The 16945-nt window shown below is 36.9% G+C and overlaps 1 protein-coding gene and 1 long non-coding RNA gene across 3 annotated transcripts in view; one reads left to right on the top strand and one right to left on the bottom strand.

The window, feature by feature from the left end:
- Positions 1-16945, top strand: part of NPSR1 (neuropeptide S receptor 1) — a 169973-nt gene that overhangs the window by 37675 nt on the left and 115353 nt on the right. The window lies entirely within an intron of this gene.
- The window catches only part of LOC141580134 (uncharacterized), a 148054-nt gene that overhangs the window by 84479 nt on the left and 46630 nt on the right, over positions 1-16945 (bottom strand). For both annotated transcript variants that reach the window (XR_012512239.1, XR_012512238.1), the window contains exons 2-3: positions 15787-15872; positions 14909-15008 (exon numbers count right to left, since the gene is read on the bottom strand). This is a non-coding gene — a long non-coding RNA (uncharacterized LOC141580134). The remainder of the gene's footprint in view (positions 1-14908; positions 15009-15786; positions 15873-16945) is intronic.

The following is a 16945-nucleotide window of genomic DNA, read 5'->3' as shown; positions in this document are numbered from 1 at the left end:
TCTCTTTCTTTCCGTCTTTATGTCTTTCTTCTTTTTCTTTTTCTGTCTTTCTCTTTCTCTTTTTTTCTTTCTTTCCTCGCTTTCTTTTTCTTTCTCTGTCTCTTCCTCTTTGATGGAGTCTTGCTCTGTTGCCCAGGCTGGAGTGCAATGGCTTGATCTTGGTTCACTGCAACCTCCACCTCCAGGGATCAAGTGATTCTCCTGCCTCAGCCTCCCAAGCAGCTGGGATTACAGGCGCCCACACCGTGCTTGGCTAATTTTTGTATTTTTAGTAAAACTGGGGTTTCACCATGTTGGCTAAGCTGGTCTTGAACTCCTAACCTCGTGATCTGCCCACCTCAGCTTCCCGAAATGCTGGGACTACAGGCATGAGCCATCACTGCTAGCCTCATTTGTGCTTTTTAGGCTGATCATCAATAGGCAAAAATCACAGTCTTAGGATTAGTGACCCCATAGATTTGTGTTCTGCAGCCTCAATTATTTCCTTAAGATATTCCAGCAGCACTTGTGTTTTCCCTACCCAGTAATGGGATTGCTGGGTCAAATATAATTTCTATGTCTAGGTCCTTGAAGAATTGCCACACTGTCTTCCACAATGGCTGAACTAATTTACACTCCTACCAACAGTGTAAAAGTCTTCCTATTTCTCCACATCCTCTCCAGCATCTGTTGTCTCCAGATTTTTAAATGATCACCATTCTAAATGGGATGAGATGGTATCTTAATGCAGTTTTGATTTGCATTTCTCTAATGACCAGTGATGGTGAGCATTTTTTCATGTTTGTTGGCCTCATATATGTCTTCTTTTGTAAAGTGTCTGTTCATATCCTTTGCCCACTTTTGTATGGGCTTGTTTTTTTCTTGTATATCTGTTTTAGTTCTTTGAATATTCTGGATACTAGCCCTTTGTCACATGGGTAGATTGCAAAAAATTTTTCCCATTCTGTTGGTTGCTGATTCACTCTAATGATGGTTTCTTTTGCTGTGCAGAAGCTCTGGAGTTTAATTAGGTCCCATTTGTCTATTTTGGCTTTTGCTGCCAATACTTTCGGTGGTTTAATCATGAATTCCTTGCCTATGCCTATGTCCTGGATGGTTTTGCCTAGGTTTTCTTCTAGGGTGTTTATGGTGTTAGGTCTTATGTTTAAGTGTTTAATCCATCTGGAGTTAATTTTAGTGTAAGGTGTCAGGAAGGGGTCCAGTTTCTGCTTTCTGCATATGGCTAGCCAATTTTCCCAACACCATTTATTAAACAGGGAATCCTTTCCCCATTGCTTGTTTTTGTGAGGTGTGTCAAAGATAAAATGGTTGTAGATGTATGGTGTTGCCTCTGAGGCCTCTGTTCTTTCCCATTGGTCTGCATCTCTGTTTTGGTACCAGTACCATGATGTTTTGATTACTGTAGCCTTGTAGTATATTTTGAAGTCAGGTAGTGTAATGCCTCCAGCTTTGTTATTTTTGCTTAGAATTGACTTCGCTATGCGGGCTCTCTTTTGGTTCCATATGAAGTTTAAGGTGTTTTTTTCCAGTTCTGTGAAGAAGGTCATTTGTAGCTTGATGGGAATAGTGATGAATCTATAAATTACTTTGGGCAGTATGGCCATTTTCACGATACTGATTCTTCCTAACCATAAGCATGGAATGTTTCTCCATCTGTTTCTATCCTCTCTTATTTCATTGAGCAGTGGTTTGTAGTTCTCCTTGAAGAGGTCCTTTACATTCTTTGTTATTTGTATTCCTAGGTATTTTATTCTCTTTGTAGCAATTGTGAATGGCAGCTCATTATTGATTTGGCTCTCTTTAAGTTTGTATTGCTGTATAAGAATGCCTGTGATTTCTGCACATTGATTTTGTATCCTGAGCCTTTGCTGAAGTTGCCTATCAGTTTCAGGAGATTTTGGGCTGAGACAGTGGGGTCTTCTAAATATACTATCATGTCGTCTGCAAATAGAGACAGTTTGACTTCCTCCTTTCCTAATTGAATACACTTTATTTCTTTTTCTTGCCTGATTTCTCTGGCTAGAACTTACAATACTATATTGAATAGGAGTGGTGAGAGAGGGCATCCTTGTCTAGTGCCAGATTTCAAAGGGAATGCTTCCAGTTTTTTCCCATTCAGTATTATATTGGCTGTGGGTTTGTCGTAAATCAATTTTATTATTTTGAGATACGTTCCATCAATACCTAGCTTATTGAGAGTTTTTAGCAAAAAGGGCTGTTGAATTTTGTCAAAGGTCTTTTCTGAATCTATGGAGATAATCATTTGGTTTTGTGTTTGGTTCTGTTTATGTGGTGAATTACGTTTATAGACTTGTGTATGTTAAACCAGCCTTGCAACCCCGGGATGAAGCCTACTTGATCGTGATGGATAAGCTTTTTGATGTGCTGTTGCAATCGGTTTGCCAGTATTTTATTGAAGATTTTTGCATCTATATTCATCATGTATATTGGCCTGAAGTTTTCTTTTCTTGTTGAGTCTCTGCCAGGTTTTGGTATCAGGATGATGTTGGTGTCATAAAATGATTTGGGGAGGATTCCCTCTTTTTGGATTGTTTGGAATAGTATCAGAAGGAGTGATACCAGCTCCTTTGTATGTCTGGTAGAATTTGGCTGTGAACCTGTCTAGACCTGGGCTTTTTTTGGTTGGTAGGCTATTAATTGTTGCCTCAACTTCAGCCCTTGTTATTGGTCTATTCAGGGTTTCAACTTCCTGGTTTAGGCTTGGGAGGATGCCAGTGTCCAGGAATTTATCAATTTCTTCCAGGTTTATTAGTTTATGTGCATAGAGTTGTTTGTAGTAATCTCTGGTAGTAGCTTGTATTTCTGTGGAATCTGTGGTGATATCCTCTTTCTCATTTTTTATTGCATCTATTTGATTCTTCTCTGTTTTCTTTTTTATTAATCTGGCTAGTGGTCTATTTTGTTGATCTTTTCAAAAACCAGCTCCTGGATTTACTGATTTTTTTGAAGGGTTTTTTGTGTCTCTATCTCCTTCAGTTCTGCTCTGATCTTAGTTATTTCTTGTCTTCGGCTAGCTTTTGAGGTTGTTTTTTTGTTTTTGTTTTTTTATCTTGCTCCTCTAGCTTTTTCAATTTTGATGATAGGGTATCGATTTTAGATCTTTCCTTGCTTCTCATGTAGGCATTTACTGCTATATATTTTCCTCTAGACCAGGCATCCCCAAACTGCAGCCCCCTGAGGCCATTTATCCGCCCCGCCCCCCGCCACACTTCAGGAAGGCGCACCTCTTTCTTTGGTGGTCAATGAGAGGAGCACAGTATGTGGCGGCCCTCCAACCGTCTGAGAGACAGTGAACTGGCCCCCTGTGTAAAAAGTTTGGGGACGCTGCTCTAGACACTGCTTTAAATGTGTCCCAGAGATTCCGGTATGTTGTGTCTTTGTTGTCGTTGGTTTCAAAGAACATCTTTATTTCTGTCTTCATTTCATTGTTTATCCAGTCAACATTCAAGAGCCACTTGTTCAGTTTCCATGAAGCTATGTGGTTCTGAGTTAGTTTCTGAATTCTGAGTTCTAACTTGATTGCACTGTATTTGAGAGACTCTTTGTTATGATTTCCATTCCTTCGCATTTGCTGAGGAGTGATTTACTTCCAATTATGTGGTCAATTTTAGAGTAGGTGTGATGTGTATTCTTTTTTGAGATACAGTCTCACTCTGTCACCTAGGCTGGAATGTGGTGGTACAGTCAAACTGAGACATTTCTGATGGGAGCTGAAAGTTCTGAGAAAATGAAATATTCACTCTTAAGATACTTTTCTATGATATAATATCCTAGTATTACATGAAATATTCAGAAAAGTCCTTTAAAGGTAAATGTCATATTTTTGTGGATGATCTTAAAGAAAATAAAGGAAAGGAGGGTGCCTTGAGTACCTGGTTAGGGACAGTATGAAATAACCACACACAAAAAAGGAGCTCAGAAAGATGAGATACTGGTGAGAGACAGCAAGAAAAGTATCTTAAGAGTGAATATTTCATGAGAATAATGTGTATTCTGTGGATTTGGGGTGGAGAGTTCTGTAAATGTCTATTAGGTTTGCTTGGTCCAGGTCTGAGTTCAAGTCCTGGATATCCTTGTTAATTTTCTGTCTCGATAATCTGTCTAATATTCACAATGGAGTGTTAAAGTCTCCCACTATTATTGTGTGGGAGTCTAAGTCTCTTTGTAAGTCATTAAGAACTTGATTTATGTATGTGGGTGCTCCTGTATTGGGTTCGTATATATTTAGGATCATTGGTTCTTCTTGTTACATTGATTCTTTTACTATTATGTAATGTCCTTCTTTGTCTCTTTTGATCTTTGTTGGTTTAAAGTCTATTTTATCAGAGACTAGGATTACAACTCCTGATTTTTTGCTCTCCATTTGTTTGGTAAATCTTCCTCCATCCCTTTATTTTGAGGCTATGTGTATCCTTACATGTCAGATGGGTTTCCTGAATACAGCACACCCATGGGTTTTGACTTTTTATCCATTTTGCCAGTCTTTGTCTTTTGATTGGGGAATTTAGCCCATTTACATTTAGGGTTAATATTGTTATGTGTGAATTTGATCCTGCCACTTTGATGCTAGCTGGTTGTTTTGCCTGTTAGTTGATGCAGTTTCTTCATTGTGTCAATGCTCTTTACCATTTGGTATGTTTTTGGAGTGGCTGGTACTGGTTTTCCCTTCCCTGTTTAGTGCTTCTTTCAGGAGCTCTTGTAAAGCAGGCCTGGTGGTGATGAAATCTCTGAGTAATTGCTTGTTCATAAGGGATTTTATTTCTCCTTTGCTTAGGAAACTTAGTTTGGCTGGATATGAAATCCTAGGTTGGAAGTTCTTTTCTTTAAGGATGTTCAATATTGGTCCCCACCACTCTCTTCTGGCTTGTGGGGTTTCTGCTGAGAGATCCACTGTGAGTCTGATGGGCTTCCCTTTGAGGGTGATCCAACCTTTCTCTCTGGCTGCCCTTAGCATTTTCTCCTTCATTTCAACCTGGAGAATCTGATGATTATGTGCCTTGGGGTTGCTTTACTTGAGGAATATCTTTGTGGTGTTCTCTGTATTTCCTGGACTTGAATATTAACCTGCCTTGCTAGGTTGGGGAAATCTTCCTGAATAATATCCTGAAGAGTGTTTTCCAGCTTGGATTCATTCTCTCCGTCACATTCAGGTACACCTATCAAACGTAGATTTCTTCAAATTCTGTGGAATTTATATTTTTACTTCTCTCTTTTGCTTCCTCCTTCCACTAAATTCTTGCTGTCTCTCACTAGTATCTCATCTTTCTGAGCTCCTTTTTTGTGTGTGGTTATTTCATGCTGTCCCTAACCAGGTACTCAAGGCACCCTCCTTTCCTTTATTTTCTTTAAGATGATCCACAAAAATATGACGTTTACCTTTAAAGAACTTTTCTGAATATTTCATGTAATATTAGGATATTATATCATAGAAAAGTATCTTAAGAGTGAATATTTCATTTTCTCAGAACTTTCAGCTCCCATCAGAAATGTCTCAGTTTGACTGTAACACCACATTCCAGCCTAGGTGACAGAGTGAGACTGTATCTCAAAAAAGAAAAAAAAAAAAGAAATATCTCAGTTTTACTTTGCTTCAGCCTTATGTCTTGTCATCACTAATCTACTCTCTCTTCTAAATATCTATAATATTGTGCCAAAAAGTTTTAATACTTTCCTCTGTTTTTTGTTTTGCTTTGTTCTTATTCCTACCAAACCATGATCTCAGAGACCCCATAACTTCCAAAAAACAAGTATCAGGCTTAAAAAAAAAAATTTTTTTTAACAAAGAACCCTGGAAATAGTTACAATGATAAAGAAAAATACATACTCATATTTATAGTTACATATGACATGGCTAACAACTTATTCTGACTTGTATAAAACTGTAAGATATACAGTGATAACTCAATAGTATATTGTATTAGTCTGTTCTTATACTGCTATGAAGAAATACCCAAGACTGGGTAATTTATAAAGGAAAGAAGTTTAATTGACTCAGTTCTGCATTGCTAGGGAGACTTGAGGAAATGTATTAATATAATCATGGCAGAAGGCAAAGGAGAAGCAGGTACCTTCTTCACAGAGCAGCAAGATGGAGTGAGTGCAAGCAAGGGGAATGCCAGATGCTTATAAAACCATCAGAGGCTCACTCATTATTACAAGAACAGCATGGAGGAAACCACCCCGCCATGATCCAACTACATCCACCTGTTCTTGCCCTTGACACATGAAATTATTACAATCCAAGGTGAGTTTTGGGTGTGGACACAGAGTCACATCATATCATATATTGCAAAAATTTTGAACTGGTTTTAGACCAGTACTCCTACCTAAAATAATTAGAAAAGTTGGACAAAATTTAAACATTTGTTAAAAGGTATCACATAGCTGCCAAAGACAACTAAGACTTGAGGGGCCAAGATTCCATAGAGCAGGGAATTTTATGAGATAAATACATTATTAGATACCACTATCCCCTTAAAATACTAGCTGATTTAAAAGAGGAGACTGGAAGGCTGAAAGCCTGAGTAGAGCTTTTGGCAGCTTCATTGGACTGATGGAGCAAAATTAATCTGCCAGAGCAAAGCAGCTTTGATAAATGTTCTGGGGTTTCTATTGTTACTGCTGAAAAGATACAACCTACAAGTAAGAGTAAATTAAAAAGGGATCAGCTCTCACAAAAAATGAAATACAACCCCCAACCTGAATGAAATCAGATGATCTACCTCTGCAGGCACTCAAACTATCTGCCAGTGCAGAAGTAAATCTTCTTTGGAGGAACAAAGTATTATCACAGCATCAAATTATAATTTTCATGCACAATGTTCAGCACATGAATTTAAAAAACCAGGAGTGCAAAAATACAAGAAGAAAAACAGATAATGAAGAGCTGCACAAGAGATCCACCTATTGACATTATCAGACACAAAACTTGTAACTGTTGCTCATCTGTTTAGAAACTACAAAACAAGATTAAAGGTTGAATGTCCTATCTCCAGGCTTTTGATGCACCTGCCCCCTTAGGATTGGAACTTGAGCTGCCACTCCCTTTTCACATAAAGAACTTAGTGTAGTGACACTTCCTCCATGCCACACATGGATGTAATCCCAGCCATTTAACACACCCGCTCCAATGGACTAGGATTTTGAGCCACCTATTCCTCCCATGCAAAGACCTTGTTGTGGCTGCAGTTTCTCTGGTCTTTCCCCAGACATATCACCCAGCTTGAGGTGCACCTGCCCCCAGATTAGGAGCTTGAGCTACCCCTCCCTTCCCCAGGAAAACTTTGTGGCACAGTGGTTTTTCTCCACTGTGCTGGGGCAAATTTCCAGGCATTTGACACACCTTATTGTCTAAATTAGAAGCCTGACCTGCCCCTCCCTGCAGAGAGCTTGGAAGAGCAAAGCTTTCTTCACTCAATGCCCAAATATATTTCCAGGCATTTGAAGCACCAGCTCTTCTAGATTAGGAATTTAAGCTTCCCCCACTTCCTGTGCAGAGAACTTAGGACAGTGAAGGTTTCCAGATTCTATGCCTAGGCAGGTCTCCAGGCACTTGGCAGCTGCCCACTGGACCCCGCCTTACAGCTAGTGCTTCTGCCTGCCATTGGGAGAAATGTAGGAGGGCTTGGTTAATCTATCCCACCCATCTTTGTCCACACTCCAGAATTAAGCAGGGAGCTCAGACCACTGTGTATTCCACAGTGGGGACCAAGATTGCCTGAGTCAACAGAGCTTCTCTCAGTAAACAAGAATCAGGTATATACCCATTTGAGTCATCTGCAGCTGACCTGTATCCATAAGCATCACCTACTGGCCTGGAGGTTGAACTGCACAATACAATAAGAAACCTGGCCAGGACCTGGTGTTTCATGCCTGTAGTCCCAGCACTTTCGGAGGCTAAGGCCAGCAGATCACTTGAGCTTAGGAGTTTGAGATCAACCTGGGCAACATAGTGAGACCCTGTCTCTACAAAAAAAATTTTGAAAATTAACCAGGCATGGTGGTACACACCTGTAGTCCCAGTTGCCAGGGAGGCTGAGGTGGAAGAATTATTGATGCCTAGAAGGTCAAGGCAGCAGTGAGCCAAGATCATACCACTGCACGCCAGCCTGGGTGACAAAGTGAGACCCTGCCTCAAAAAAAAAAAAAAAAAGTCTGACAAAAGTGCACAGCACTGGAAAATGAAATAAGCTTCCTGAGACCTCAACCACCCAGCCTCATAGGAGGCAGTGAGACTGCTCGCATACTCGGTAAACAGCTACTACAACAAGCATTTGGGAAAGCCACCATACAAAGGCTACCTATTACCCAGAAATGCCTATACAGATGAGTTGCCACTGAAAGCACTCAGAACCAAATCCAAGGGCCTTACACAACATAAACTACAGATATATCCTCAGAAGAGGAAAATGTTATATCCAAATAAATGCAAATTTAAAAAAAAAAGTGAGAGATGGCTTATGGGGATGAGAAGGAACCTGATAAATAACTCTGAAAACGTGAACAAAATAGTGTTACAACACCCCCAGAGGATCACACTAACTTTCCAGTAATAAATTCTAACCAAGATGAAATCTTAGAAATAATTAAGAATTCAAAATATTGATTTCTAAAATGCTTAATGAGATCCAAGAGATTATTCATGGGGGAAGATTTCTAATGAATGGTTTAGCACCATCCCCCTTGGGCACCAAGATACTGCCCTCATGATAGTGAGTGAGTTTTTGTGAGATCTAGTCATTAAAAATTGTGCAGCTTCCCCCAGCTCGCTTGCTCGCTCGCTCTCTCTCTCTCTCAATTCTGCTTTGGCCATGTGATGTACCTGCTCCCTCTTTGCCTTGCCTTCCATTATGATTGTAAGTTTCCTGACGCCTTCCAAGAAGCCAAGCAGATGTATAGCCTACAGAACCATGAGGTAATTAAACCTCTTTTCTTTATACATTACCCAGTCTCAGTTATTTCTTTATAGCAGTGTGAGAATGGACTAATACAGTGACATTACAACTGATACTATAGAAATTAAAAAAATCATCTGAGACTGCTTTGAACACCTCTGTGCATACAAACTAGAAAACCTGGAAGAAATGGAGAAATTCCAGAAACATAGAACCCCCCCAAGATTGAACAAGGAAGAAGCAGAAATCCTAAATAGACCAATAGCAAGTAGTGTAATCAAATCAGTAATAAAAAAAAAATCTTCCAACAAAAAAATCTCAAGACCAGACAGATTCACAGCTGAATTTTATCACATTTACAAAGAAGAACTGGCACCAGTCTTACTGAATCTATTCCAAAACATGAATGTGAAGCAATTCCTAACTCTTTCTGTAAAACCAGTATTGCCCTGCTACCAAAATCATACAAGGACACAACAAAACAACAACAAATCACTACAAGCCAATAACCCTGATGGGCATAGTTGCAAAATTCCTCATTAAGAGGTCAGCAAACCAAACCCAATAACACATAAAAAAGATAATACATCACAGTCAAGTGAGTTTTATTTCAGGGATGCAAGAATGATTCATATGCAAATCAATAAATGTGATTCACCAAATTAACAGAACTAAAAACCAAAACCACATGATTATTCCAATACATGAAAAAAAAAAAAAGCCTTCAGTAAAATCCAACATCTTTTGATAATAAAAACTCTCAAATTAGGCATCTAAGAATATACCTCAAAATAAGAGCCATCTATTACAAACCTACAGCCAACATTATACTGAATGTGGGAAAATTGAAAACATTATCCCTAAAAACTGGAACACAATGAGGATGTCCACATTCACCACTCCTATTCAACATAGTACTGGAAGTCCTAGCCAGAAACTCGGGCAAGAGAAAGACATAAAAGGAATCCACGTTGGAAAAACGTCAAATTACCAAATTATCTCTGTTCAGTAATTACATGATTGTATACTGAGAAAACAATCTACAAACCCCAAAAGACTTCTAGACTTGACAAACAACTTCAGTAAATTTTCAGGTACAGAATCAACATATAAAAATTAGTAGCATGTCTATACCCCAATAGTCTTCAGTCTGAGAACCAAATCAATAACTCTATCATCTTCACAATTTAAAAAAAAACAACCCAGGAATACTTTTAACCAAGGAGATGAAATATCTCTACAAAGAAAACTGCAAAACAGTGATGAAAGAAATTGTAGATAACACACATGACTGGAAAAACATCCCATACTCATGGATTAGAAAAATTAATATTATTAAAATGACCATACTTCCCAAAGCAATCTACAAATTCAAAACATTCCCTATCATATTAAAAATGTCATTTTTCAGAGAATTAGAAAGACTATATTAAAGTTAACATAGAATTTTAAAACATCCTGAATAGCCAAAGCAATTATTAGCAAAATAAAAAGTTCAGAGGCATCACATAGCTTGACTTTATACTTCAAGGCTATCATAACCAAAACAATGTGGTTCTAGTACAAAAATAGACACATAGATCAATGAAACAGAATGGAGAAAGTAGTAAAAATGCCACATACATACCTGCAATCAACTGATCTTTACAAAGCTGACAAAAATAAACAATATGGAAAGGACAACTTATTCCATAAATGGTGCTGGAAAAATTGGCCATATCCAGAAGAATAAAACTCTACCTATGAAAATATACCAAAAAATTAATTGAAAATAGATTACAGACTTAAATGTAAGATCTGAAAATAAAAATTGTAGGGAAAAAAACTAGGAAAAACTCTACTGGACATTAGCCTAGACAAAGAATTTATGACAAAGACCCCCAAAACAAATGAAACAGAAAAAAAAAAAAAATAGGCAAGTAGAACCTGATTAAATTAAAAAGCTTCTGAACAGCAAAAGAAACAATCCACAAATAAATAGACAACCTATTTGGAGAGGAAGTATTTGCAGATTATTTCTCCAACAAATGACTAATATCCAAAATCTATAAGGAACTATGACAAATCAACAAGCAAGAATAAACAACCCCATTAAAAACTGGGCAAGAGACATAAACAGACATTTCTCAAAATCAGAAATACCACCAGCCAACAAACACATGAAAAAGTGCTCAATATCACAAATCATCAAAGAGATTAAAAGTAATACCACAGTGAGATACCATCTTAACACGTCAGAATGGCTATTATTTAAAAATAAAAAAAAAGAACAACAGATGCTGGCAAGGCTGTGAAGAAAAGGGTAGGCTTATAAACTTTTGAGGGGAATGTAAATTAGTTCAGCCACTATAGAAAACAGCATAGAGATTTCTCAAATAACTTAGAACTTCCATTTCACCAAACAATCCCACTACTAAATATCTACTCAAAGGAAATGAAATCATTATATAAAAAAGACATCTGCACTTATATATTCCTTGCAATACTATTCACATTAGCAAAGTCAGACAATCAAATCAACCTCCATGTCCAGGAATGGTTGACTGGATAAAGAAACTGTGAGATAGATAGATAGATAGATAGATAGATAGATAGATATATATATATATATATATATATATATATATATATATATCACAGAATACTATGCAGCCATAAAAAATAATGAAATCATGTCCTTTGCAAAACCATGGATAAAGCTGGAAGCCATTATACTAAGTAAAATAACTCAAACAAATCAAATAACATATGTCCTCCTTTATAAGGGGGAGCTAAATAATGAGTACACATAGATACAAAGATGGAAATACTAAACACCAAGAAAAAAGGAGAAGGGTGGGAGGCGAGTAAAGGCTGAAAAATAACCTATTGGTTACAGTGTTCACTATTTAGATAATGGGTACACTGGAATCACAATCTCCACTAGTTTCAATGTTACAATACATCTGTGTATTACAACATGCCTGTGTAAAAAACTGCACATGTATGTCCAGAATCTAAAATTTAAAAATAATAAATATTGAATGTCCTAGAAAGGAACAAAACAGAAAATGGAGGAACTGAAAATTACAACTGATGCTTAAAATACAATAATTAAATTTAGCAGCAAATTAAATGTAGCTGAAGAAATCATTGAACTGGAACATAAGAAAATAATTAGATTGAGACATGAAATAGAAAAGGATGAAAAATACAAAAAATAAAAAGCATACAGAAGTAGTGAAAAGGAATCTTAGAAAGAGATAAAGGACAGACAGGAAAGAAACAACATTTAAAGATATAATGACCAATAATTTTCCCAAACTCTTCGAAGACATCAAATCACAAATGCAAAGCACCATAAAGGACAGCAGAATTAAGAAGCAAACAAATATAAAGATAATTAAAACACATGAAATGATAAGACTAAGTAAAAGCCCCATAATCTTGAATTTGAAATGGAACTGTTTATGCTAACTCATGATATGTTTTATGCTTAATAGGAGTTTTTAAGGCTATATAACAAAAAGTTTACAGGTAAACTGTTAACAATGTCTGGGATTTACTCCAAAATAATTTGAGGGTGGGAGTGGGTAGAGATACATAGATGTGACAAAATTGACATTGTAACTGTTGGACATTGGTTGTGAGTACATTGGATTGTTTACATTTTTTATACTATTCTCTCTACTTTTATATAAGTTTAAGATTTTTCAAAATAAAATTCAAAACGAAAACATATACAGAATTACAATGAAACAAAGAAATCTGAGTAAAGATGTCAAAGTCCTTGGATTGTCTGGATGTAATAAGAGTACTAATTTATATTAGATTTTAATGTCAAGGAGGTGTGTTAAAACCTCTAAGGTAATCCTCCCAAATTATGAAAATTGACATTACTAGCAAGCTGAAGAAGGTATAAAATTGAGTGTTTAAATATGTAAATACAGATGTTTATATATACAGTTGTCCCCCAGTGTCCACGGGGATTAGTTCCAGAATCCCCTGCCAATACAAAAATTTGAGGATGCTCCAGTCCCTTATATAAAATGGATAGTATTTGCATATAACCTACATACATCCTCCTGTGACTTTAAGTCATCTCTAAATTACTTATAATTTCTAGTACAATGTAAATTCTATGTAAAAAATTGTTATACTATATTCTTAAAATTTGTGTCATTTTTATTGTATTCTTATTTTGTACTTTCTTAAAATTTGTAATTTGCAGCTGATAAAATCCACGGATGTGGAACCCACAGATATGAAGGGCCAATTAAAATACATAAATATCATATGTCATCAATCTAAGGAAAGCTAGGAGAGAAAAAATATTAGAATTATTAGAACAAGACAAATAGGCCAGTAGACTTAACTTCAAATATATCAGTAATTGCATTAATTATAAATGGACTAAATATTCCCATTAAAATAAGATTGTCAGAGTAGATTTTTTAATTACATATTTTCATTTGTTTATAAAAGGTGTACACCATAAATAGAATGAAGCAGGTTAAAATTAAAAGCATAAGGATAGTAAAGTAAAATGGTAAAAAAAAATAGTGAAACTAAAAAAAATCCACAAAGTAAAAGTAAGCCAATGCAGCTGCATATGTGTATCAAAAATTTTTATATTTGTTGTGATTCTTGGGATCACTTGTAGCTTTATCTGTGTCTTATCATTTGCTTTGAAGGAAATACAAAGACAGGAGGGCTTCTAAAGCTAGTAATGTTCTATTTCTTGATCTTGCTTGTAGTTATGTGGGCACGTTCCCCTTGTAATAATTCACCAAATTATATACTTACGATTTTGTGCACTTTTCTTTATGTATTTTATTTCAATAAAAATTTATTTACAAAATATATCACATTAATCCAAAGCAGGGGTTGCAATCTCAAATAGCTTTAGGAATCAAGTAGGTAATGTCAACATGTAAAGGAGTCCAGGAGAAGAGACAAAATGAAAACAGATAAAACCAGAGAATGAATGCCCTGCCTAAAGACATTGAAACAATTTTTGTCAAACACTGTGCTGATCAAACAAATCACACATGCAGGCCAGGTTTCGCCTAAGGGCAACTTTTTTACAACAACTGATATATAAAATTTAAATGTCAGAATTTGAAAAGTGTGCCACTATAAAATTCTAGCCCACCTCTGAAGTATGAATCCCACCTTCAATTTGTGAGGTGGAATATTAATCTTTATCTGTGGATTGTGAGAAGTGAGGACAAAGAGTTGAGGAGGTTAACATTTACAATGGTTTAGGCAAAGCTTACGTTTTAAAAGGTTTAAAATCCCTTCTGTTCAAAGAATATATTAGGATTTTCCTCTCCTGTTTATTGTTTTTATTATTATAATTTTTAAAGAAATCTGAACCATTCTATGTCTCAGAGACCATAACAGTGAGAACAAAAATATAAAGGAAAATTTCCAAATGATGGCAAGTCCAACACATATAACCAGAAATCTTCCTGGTTTTCAGATGACCATCTGATTAAGCAGCAAAGTCAAGATAAGCACATATTCATATCTGCTTATTACTAGAATTGTTCTATCAGAAGACCATGAATCGATCATATGAGGGGAAGAATCACTGACACAATACTGGCTGTGTTAGTATGATATTAAAAGGGGCTGCTGGCCTAAGCTTAACACGGATGAGTTGTTCTCCCATAAAGATACTGTTATTGGCCAGGTGTGATGGCTCACACCTGTCATCTCAGCACTTTGGGAGGCCTAGGTGAGTATATCCCTTGTGTCCAGGAGTTCAAGACCAGCCTAAGCAACATAGTGAGACTCCGTCTCTACTAAAATTTCTTTTAATTAAAAGATTTTTTAAAATGATGCTGTTATTAGTGCATTTCTGTAATGCTAACATGCTTGCACAAATATAGTTATGAGTTTACAGGTGTTTTCCCTTAGCCTCAAGAAGGGAGATGTTTTAGTCTAGGGACTGTCATAACAAAATAATATAAACTGTTGGCTCAAACAACAGAAATTTATTTACTCACAGTCCTCAGGCTGAAAGTTCAACATTAGGGTGCCAGCATGCTGGGACTCTCTTCCTGGGTTGCAGATATCACCGTCCCACTGCATCTTCACATGGCCTTTCTGCACAAAGAGAGAAACAGCAAGTTGTGTGGTGTCACTTCTTGTAAGCTCACAAATGCCGTGGAATCAGGGCCCCACCCTTATTAACCTTGATTACTTCCACAGAGGTCATATGTTCAACTATAGTCACATTGGGAGTTAGGGATCCAACTTATAAATTTTAGGGGAACACATTCAGTCTGTAACAGCCGGAAAGAGCCAGGTTGGACAAAAGACAGCTGAGGGAACAGAGATGCTAGAGGAAATGTAACAATAGCAAAAGGTGGGGGTGGGGAGATAACAGGAGCTTCATATGCCTTGCTAAGTAAGAAGTTCAGGCTTTGCTTTTAGCACAACCCCTCTTCTGCGAACTTTGTTCAGACCGCCATTGCCTTTGATATGGATTACTACAAAAGCCACCCAAGGTGTAGAAAATGAGAAAACACATACTTCAATTAATCCATGGCCAGGTTTTGCTGGTAACACGAGAACACAGTAAGGGAAGGAAAATAACCTTCCTATGAAGAGGGCAAACCAAGGAAGGTCAGAAAGACATAGAGACAGTAGAAGCTCAAGGAATCAGAGGTCATCCCAAAGCTGTAAGGTGGATGTAATGAGAGCACCTGAACAACAGAGCTGGAAGGAATGAAGGAGTTGTTCAGGAAGCAAGATATTCTCAGATGAATATTGCAAAGGGGTATAACTCAGTGCAACCATTGTACTGGGCAGTCAAGGTAAGGTGGCAGGGAAAGTCACTAGCAAACATGGCCACAATAATGGAAACAAAACTCATGTTTACCATGCACCAGGCTCTGAGCTACTTGCTTTCTGTAGATTATCTCATTTAAGCCTCAAATTTTTTTTCAGAGAAGATATACAAATCACCTGCAAGAATATGAAAAGATGTTCATTAGCATTAGTCATTAGAAAAATACAAATCCAAAAATCAGGGAGATACCACTTCACACCCACAAGAATGGCTATTCCCCTATAAAATACTAAATCACTCTTTAAAACATAGCATTTTCAACACACTCACCTCTCTGGATTCACATTTTGCTTTGCCAGTCAGTGTTTTAGGTTATTTAGACATGAGTTTGAATCTCAGCAATTCTACTTCTGAGCCCTATGACCTAGGAAAAGTGACAATTTCTCTGAATATCAATTTCCCAATCCAAAAAATGGGAATACTCCTTAGAGTTGTGGTGAGCATTGAATAAGATAATGCATATAAAGTGCCTAGTACAATGATAGGCATATTATTGTTCAATAAATGCTAGTTGTGAATGCTACTGCTATAGTTATTTCATTCACTGTAGAAGTGATTTAAACTCCTTCAAGTAATTTACTAAAGAGTGAAAGTTCTCCAAAAGGCCTGCATTTCATTTTAAACCTCTTTCCTTGTTTTGCTCTTTTATTCAGGACAATAAACTTTGCTCAGGTGTGTCTTTGGCTCTCAAGCATTGCTTTAAAGAATGATGAGACTTTGTCATCTAACATTCTTAAAGGAGTTCAGGACATGTCACCCCAAAATATGCTGCTTTTGTAAATTGATTACTTTGAGCTGATCGCATTTGAAAACAGCAAATCAAGGGAAGCTTTCTCTAAACTTACCTGCCTAAAAACAGATCCTCCGAAAGGAATTCAATTGCCATATATCGTCTGCCTGGGAGTTTTATTAACCAGGAAAGATAGACTCTTATCACAATAGAGGAAACTGGAAGTCACCACCACCCCCAGACAAACTTTTTCATAAACTATTATAACTCCCATTGATTCTTCTAAGAACCCATTCATCTTTCCCCCAAATTATTTACTCCATCCTAAATAGCTTACATCACCCCTCCCCAGCCCCTGTTAACACAGTATGTAAGCTCTCAAATCTCACCTCTTTTGAGAATATTTTTTTTCCTGCATCCCCCATGCACATAATATTATTTATTTATCTTATTTATCTG

This window comes from Saimiri boliviensis, chromosome 10 (assembly GCF_048565385.1).
Source record: "Saimiri boliviensis isolate mSaiBol1 chromosome 10, mSaiBol1.pri, whole genome shotgun sequence".
NCBI classification, from domain to species: Eukaryota; Metazoa; Chordata; class Mammalia; order Primates; family Cebidae; genus Saimiri; species Saimiri boliviensis.
The sequence above is the reverse complement of the archived record's forward strand: the minus strand, read 5'-3'. Positions and strand labels throughout refer to the sequence as shown.